The 8,022-nt window shown below is 39.1% G+C and overlaps 1 long non-coding RNA gene across 1 annotated transcript; it reads right to left on the bottom strand.

Moving 5' to 3' along the window:
* Positions 1 to 209: 209 nt before the first annotated feature.
* On the bottom strand, positions 210 to 4,569 carry LOC122067487. The gene is made up of 2 exons (XR_006136751.1): positions 1,093 to 4,569; positions 210 to 775 (listed from the first exon to the last, which is right to left on the bottom strand). It is a non-coding gene; the product is annotated as an uncharacterized LOC122067487 (long non-coding RNA).
* Positions 4,570 to 8,022: the final 3,453 nt, after the last annotated feature.

The following is an 8,022-nucleotide window of genomic DNA, read 5'->3' as shown; positions in this document are numbered from 1 at the left end:
AACCAGATAATTATTTTCCAGATATTCGAATTCAGATCCGAATACCCCTAAATGGAAATCGATGCAAACCGAATTTGGATTTTTCACTATCCATTTGCATCCGCCAGCAGGTAGTTTGAGTCAATAAAAGGCAAGTCTAGGGGAATGATAGTAGTTGCCCCTAAGATTTTAGCCCCAGGCAAAACAAAGAAATATTACAATAGTTAGAATGGTAATAATCCAGATAAATATATGACTTATGAAAGATCTTGATCACTGTTCAGTCACAAAAAAAAAAAATACAAACATTGATCACTGTAGGGGGCATAAATCATCAGTGAGCTGCAACACCAAATTGTGTTGGGACAAAAAGGAAAAATACCTATTGTGTAGGGTAAGCACCTTAACCTTCAAATTGCACTAACCAACAACATTCATAAGCCTGTGGCCAAGTTGAAAGAGAATATGCATTAGCAAAGGGCATCCTAGGGCATGCTGAATCTACCGACCCAGACCATAAGTCCGTAGCACAGTAATTGGACTGCCACTTGAGTGATGCATGTGAGCATTTTATGATTTCCATCTGTCTTTAAAAGAAAAGAAAAAAAAAGAGCAACCCAGTGCCTGAGGCTCCATCGGTCTTTGTCAGGTACAATTCAATAAAACTACCTGTTTATATTCTCTGTCCATAAGGATTTTCAAATACTTGGACCCCGGGTCCATAAATCAAACGGCAATGGCCGGTGAATGATTCAACGAGTCGAGAGACCACTTCCTTGAAGAACAAGGATGCTACCTGTTGTTCAAAAACATAGACAAAGTTCACAATCCTCCTTAACAACCCAAAGTTGGATATCATCCATGAGAGGTAAAAACACATACCAAACCAAACATGTACAGAAGTTTCTTTAACTTGTAACATATGCAACATGGAATTGAATTATGCTGCTATTGTGGTCAATTTGTTGAACATGGGATTTTTGTCCATCAAGTGAAAATTTGAATTGTTTCAATGCAGCCATAATAAATTGAGGATTAAAAGTACTTACTAGGTGACGATTCTTTAGCTTGAAGAACAAAAGAAATACAAGTGGAACTTGAAATGGGCAATACCTGACGATAAAGTGGTGACTGGAACTTGAAGTCCACTAAGAAATGAATGTCACAAGTTCCTGGAACAGGTCCAGTATTAAAATCCCAGATGTTTATCAAATGATCGAAAATACCACTCTGTAACACAGTCGTCTGAGCAAAAACAAAGGATAGGATGAGTGCAATAACAGTCGACCTAGCAGAAACAACTCAAAAAAGTACAGAAGGAAAGATGAAAGATGCAGCAAGGAATACAAACTTTATACACACTAGTTAATCTAGGTATTATAACTGAAATCCAAAAGAGAAAATCTTAGTTTTTAGTTTAAATCCTGATATGATCCTTCATAGGTCTGACAGAACAAAGAATTGCATAGTTCACCAAAAATTTCTTCTCCACACTATGTTTCCAAAGAGACAAATCCATAGAATGTCCCCAATTTCTACAGCACATTTTATATTATAGTAACGAATTAAACAAGTAGGAAACAACTTTTCTTTTAGACAGCACCCTGGAGAAATGAGTTAAAATCAGGAAAAGTGTTCATGTCTCCTTTTCATGTTGCTTCTTATTTAGGAGTGGCAATTACTGTGCAGATCCAATATAACCACTAGGTTTTTCCAGGTTTCTAGTTTCCAACAATTTCACACTGGATTAGCCTCCAGTGCAGCCAAAATTTCAACTAGTTCAGGGGTGTTGGGTAGACAATTGAGCAGAGTTGACCTGTTTGCATATGCTTTTAACGTGAGGTATTAACTTGACTTAATAATATGCTCCTTGTATAGAAATGTTGATGTGATCCCGGGTTAAATACCTTGATTACGGGGTCGTTATGGGCCCACAAGAATGGTACACACTTCAAATTAATGGGGTTGAAAGGAAATTGTGTAATTAAATGGAAGATCTGAACTCCCTTTCGGTGAATTAAGAAAAACAGGGACGTAACAAGAATTAAAGTTAAGAGCAAAGTACAATTCTGAAAATTAAAATGAAGATGGGATAAGGCATAAACAAATCTTAAAAGGAAGGGTATCAATGTAAATCAGTGCATGAGACTAATTGTAAATAATATAAAGGGAAAAAGAAACCTGAAAGGCAGCATTACCTCGAGGTGGACGAAATGACCACCCTGACCTCATGAAAGGCGGAAATCCCACCCCTGTTGATGCTTCCACACATGCTCCCATTAGCTCACACGCTGGGATAGGGGCCACACTGCCTTTCAGGGAACCCTCTCCCTAATATAAAATTCTATCTTCTTCTACCTCTAGCCAAAACCATGGATATGGTAGATTCAGCATAGATTTGGGTGACTGAATCCAACCAAAGAGGTCCCTATAGATTAAAAATTTCAGGGACAGTTCAATACTTTGATGACTTACTGAATCCAACCAGCAAGCAATCAATATAACAAGCAAAGAAATAACAAAATTCTGGAAACAGGGTATGACAGAAACCAGCAGACTCAGGTCTGTTTGCTGGTTTGAATCTTACAGCAGACGGTAGTTCTGGAGATAATCACCCTGGGTTAGGGTCGCCCTAAGGCGGCGAACCAACTACCAAAATCTTATGGCAAACCGACTTGAATTGAAAGGTCAGAAAGTCCTTCTCGGCCTTAATACCATTCAACAGAGAACCAGGAAATATGTGCAATGAAAGTTAACGATGACAGCAAAGTAGTACTGGAGGAGAAATAATAACAGAAAACAAATAAAGCAGAAAAGAATAAGGAAAAGGGATATGGATCAACTGTACCTGAAATGAGAGAGGGATGCGCAGCTCTTGGCAGCCATAGGTGTCTACTCAAAACAAACTTCTCATTAAGAAAACCAATGCCTCCTTTGTTACAGCATGTATTTGAAGGCTTAAAAGAATCCTAATCCTTACCCAAGTAAAACAGAACGTGACTCTAAATTGGACTCAATCTCCTACTTGATATTAACAAATCTAAACGGATAAAGACCAAAAAAAAAAAACAAATCACATATATCTCTAACAATCCCTACTCCTAACTGCACTTACATGAACTCTTGTTTGACATTTATTTCTCTTTATTCACAGGGATTTAGATACAGAATGTACAAATGCCTCACAGATTAAAGAATATGGTTAGAATGGAAATTTGTTATATGATTTTATCTTGGAAATGTCTATGGAATATGTGCAGTTATGATTTTAGCCTGGCAAAGCATATAATGGAATGGCAGTCAATTAGCAGTAAACTACACAGGTGGGGTTGGGCTCTACGACCCTTACAAACCAGATTCTCAATCAACTTCAAATCGTGGGGTTGGGCTCTAAGGCCCTTACAATAGATAGAGGATCTACTCCCTCCAAAAGGAAACTAATAAAAGAATACAGTCGCTTCTTCGTTCCTTCCTTTAGAAAGGAACCAACTCTAGCCAATTCCTCCACCCCACCGGCTGGAGTACTGTTTGTCTACCCAAATCCGAAGGTGGCCTTGGCCTAAGGCGCATTAAAGATATTAATTCTGCAGGCATCCTTGAGCTTATCTGGAAGATTGTGTCCATACACAACAGTATTTGGGTCGCTTGGGTCTATCCTTACTCCTCAAAAATGACTCCCTTTGGACCATTTCCCCCAGGCCTGCCTTCTGGGTCTAGCAAATTATCCTCAACTTGAGACCCACAGCTATCGGCGCCATCTCCTACTCCATTGGCAACAGCATTTCTTCCTCCCTTTGTCTTGACCCTAGGTATCCTTCAAGTGTTCTCGTCCCTGTTATTAGCCCCAGTATCATCTACTCCTGCAATTTGGGTAGGAATGCCACCATCTCATCCATTATCCACAATAAAGTTTGGTCCCCTCCTCTTTAGCTGACATCCAGTCTTCCCTCCCTCCTCTTCCCCTTGGTCATAGAGGAAGAAAGAAAAAATCCTTTGGACTCCTTCCCCCTTCGGATTGTTTAGCTTTTCCTTGGCTTGGGACTCTGTTAGATCCAAAGCCCCTTTTATGCTCTAGCACAAAGTCTTTTGGTTCAAAGACCATATCCCTCGCCATAGTTTCATTGCTTGGCATGCTATCTCTAACTGCCTCCCTACGCAGTCTTTCCTTATTTACCGCCACATTCAGGTTCCCCCTGCATGCTGCCTATAATGGAATGGATCTAAAGATGTTGACTATCTCTTCTTTTCCCGTCCCTTCTCCTCTATTATCTGGAAAAGAGTCATTAGTCGTTGTTGGCCTTCTAGCAAAAGAGTTCTCACCTTTAATAGAGAATGGATTTGAGTTAATATGACCTTTGCTGGTTCCGCCATTTGTGACACTGTTGGAAGCTTGCTTTTTGCATCACCATTAGTTATCTCTGGATGGAGTGGAACCTTTGTAGATGGACATCCAACTCCCATTCTTATAATAAGATTTGAAATGCCATCTATTTTGACGTCAACTCCAAGCTTGCTTCCCTCCCCACACTGTAGGGTTACAAACTCCCCAAGGAACAGGCTCATTGTTGTCTCCTGGGCCTTCCCTCCTCCTTTTTCCTTTATATATTCTCTCATTCTTTTATATTATATTTTATTCATCCAGAAAATAAGAATAGGCCCACATATGTATTAGTGGTGCCCTATACATCAAGGAAAATAAAATTAGAAACTAAAGATACTACTAAGTAACCAACATAGAAACTAAATACTTAAATCCCATATAGGACATAAATCCCTAATATTTGGGCTTCTATAATTGGCCCATTACATAGATAATTAAAAATACTAAGCCCATGGCCTACATAACGCATTGCCCATCGAGCATTCAAAATTAAGCCTAACTTTACCCAAGAAAGTGAACCAAACCCAGAACAAGAAGCCCATCTTCTCTTCTTGCTACAATTTTGCATCAAACTTCTCAGCCAAATTTAACCTCATAAAACTTCTCAGCCAAACTTAACCTCTTAAAAAATAGCTAGATAATGCACCTCATTGTCTTAGGTTAGCTGATCCCATTAACACTTGAGAAGGTTAGCCACTTATCAACCAACCCAAACTGACATACACACAATTAGGGCTTGATTAGGGAACCCCAGCAGGGGTGAGAACTGCACAATGTGATGCAATAAGGGTTTACAAAACCTGGTTCGGATCTCTTATGGGCCCACCCAGATATTGCACAAGACAAATTACAAGTGGATGGCAGTTTTGTAATTTACTGAAAATCAAGTTAACTCGTCCACGAGTTTTGTAGAACGGGAGAATCAACTCTAATCGATCAGCATCTATCCTTGCCTGTATGAAGTCACCATCGAAACAAAGATCGAATGATATGAAATCCATGACGCGGAGTTCATTGGTGAAGTAGTGACTCGTGAAAATAAAATCAATCAGTTCACTGAAGAGATCAATCGATTTAAATTTTCCCACAAGTTGATCTTCAACTTCCAACAGTGCCATCTCATCTTCTACCACTAGTGATTCATCTTCTGGTTCGTCTACCTGTTGTTCAACGGCTGAGATCACATAGTTGAAGGTAGAGTGTATACAATCAAATGTGACCAATGTTAGGTCTTCGATGACCAATGTTAGGTCTTTGATGTCTTTGCAGTGTTGTTGCATCTCATTGAGCTTCTCTCGTACCAGTTGCATCTGTTAACAAATATCTAATAAAAGATCTAGATCCATTGCCTAGGTTGTTGTAATCACCACGGATGGATACTCAAAGCAAGGAGTGAGTGGCAGAATGGTAAATAAATAGAAGTTGAGGAGATGATGGCAAAACTATAAATACTGAAATTCAATTTAAGTCACAAAGGGGTGTATCAGTGGGGTAGGGTCTAATTTGGAAATAAGGAAAAATATGGGACTACTAGGGATAATGGAAAATTAGAGGGGTAATACTAGAAGTATAAAGGATTAAAGGGGAAAAAAAAAAGGAAACAAAGGAGGTCGTGGGTTGGGGTTTACCGCCAAAGGAGTCCTCCTTGTCGGAGATGGAACCAAAGGAAATCAAGGGAGAGGAAGGCGGATGCTTCGACGACCAGCGGTGGATAGGACTCAGTCGACCTAGGTATGCTCTTTATTTTGTTGCTGTCTTCGTTTGGTCTTCCTTTTCTTCTTCTTTTTCTTCTGCTGCATCTTCTTCTTCTTCTTTTTTTTCTCTGATCTTCCTTCTCGACTCTCTTCTTGTTGCTCTCTTTTAATCCTTTTCTGTTCTTCTGTTCTGTCCTTTTGTTTCTCTCTTCTCTCTTCTCTCTTCTCTCTCTCTCTCTTCACTTGCTGTTGGAACCTTCGAGCGAAGGCAACAGAGAACAAAGGGCAGAGGGCAGGGGTTTTCAGTAGGGTTGAAGGATGGGGTTGGGGTTTCGGTAGGGTGGGGATTAGGGTGTTCTCGGTAGAGCCAAAACAGGGAATAAGGAGAGAAATAGGGAGAGAAAGGGAGTCACAGGGCTATAGTGGGAAGTGGGAAGATGGAGGGGGTTGTGTTTCAGTAGAGTAAAGATCCTTCGGCTCTGATACCAAATGATGAAGAAGCCTTAGGGGTGAGGAAGAATTCCCAGAGATGGGTCTCAGAGTTGCAAGGGAAGGAGAAATCGCACTACGAAAAGGGAGGAGAGAAAGGAATCACACATACTCAGCCCGCAGGCACACACCACAATATCAATTCATAACTTCATTATTCAATTCTATCTTTCTCAATCTGTTACAAGCATATAAATAGGAAATTGAAAAATTCTAACATGAAAAGAAATCCTAAAAGGAAACTAACTCAAAAGGAAAACAAATCATAAATCAACTCTAATTAAGAAACTACTATCTCCTACGTATCCTACTTGAAATAAAAGATTACGTAATATTCCCAAATAAATAAGATTTAATAAAATCCTACTAGACCAAGGACTTAATATGGGTCTAGTTCATCTCTGGTTGGATACCCAGATGGGTACAGATCGCTCCACGGGTGCATATATGCATCATTGGGTTACCCTAGGAAAGCAACCTAACCCCTGACATATCAGCTTGACATGGGTTGTAGAGGTGGAGTTCTGATGAACTCTATAAGAAGATAAACCAAGGTGTAGCCCCATGAACAGGACTGTTAAACCAGTAACAAAATCAGATTTTGAAACCAATGCGTAAAAAGTCAAATGAGATTGATAGTTCTGAAAACTGAGTTGAAATCAGATTTGAAAATTTTGATGATTTCAGACCACCTGAAATTGATGTAAAAGTAATATTTTGAATGCTGATTAAAAAAAAAATAAATAAATAACAATGATTAACTGAATTCAGATCTGAAGTTTTAAAAATTAAAACAACAGCCAACAGAATAATACGAATTTAAAAAAAAAAAAAAAAAAAGGTGTACCCCGTGCACGAGGCTCCCGCATGTGCAAGGTTCGAGGGGGCAAGAACTACGCAGCCTTACCCCAAGAATGTCGAGAGGCTGTTTCGACCACTTGACCACTAGGTCGCAACATTCGTATCTTACTATTGGACCAAGCGTGCAACATACGAATTAGAAACAGAACTAGAAAAGCAACTTGCACAAGAATGGAAGAGGTGAAATCTGGCCTGTATTTGATTTGAAATAAAAATAAATAAAATAAGAAAAGGAGGGGATATGACCTTGGAATCATTAAAGGCCTCGACTGGAATCACCACCATTCAACTACTGAATCACCAAAGTAAGGGCTGGAACTGAATCACCATAGAACCAAAGACAACAAGCCAAATTCTTTACTCAAATTATTGTACGAGACTGTAGCCCCTTATAATCTTACATAGAAGACTCAAAACAGATTCATGCTCAAAAAAGGAAAGGACCAAACCAATCTTGGACTGATAAGACAAACTTAAAATAACTGGGAAACTAAAATAATAAAGGAAAGAAACTGAAATAAGGCTGCGCTCTTAAGAGATCTATTCCAGCCTAACTAAAAAACTTAATAACAAATAAATAAAAAATGAAACTCTAACTAGACTAACTAATAAAGTAAA

This window comes from Macadamia integrifolia, unplaced genomic scaffold (assembly GCF_013358625.1).
Source record: "Macadamia integrifolia cultivar HAES 741 unplaced genomic scaffold, SCU_Mint_v3 scaffold2932, whole genome shotgun sequence".
Taxonomy (NCBI): Eukaryota; Viridiplantae; Streptophyta; class Magnoliopsida; order Proteales; family Proteaceae; genus Macadamia; species Macadamia integrifolia.
The sequence above is the reverse complement of the archived record's forward strand: the minus strand, read 5'-3'. Positions and strand labels throughout refer to the sequence as shown.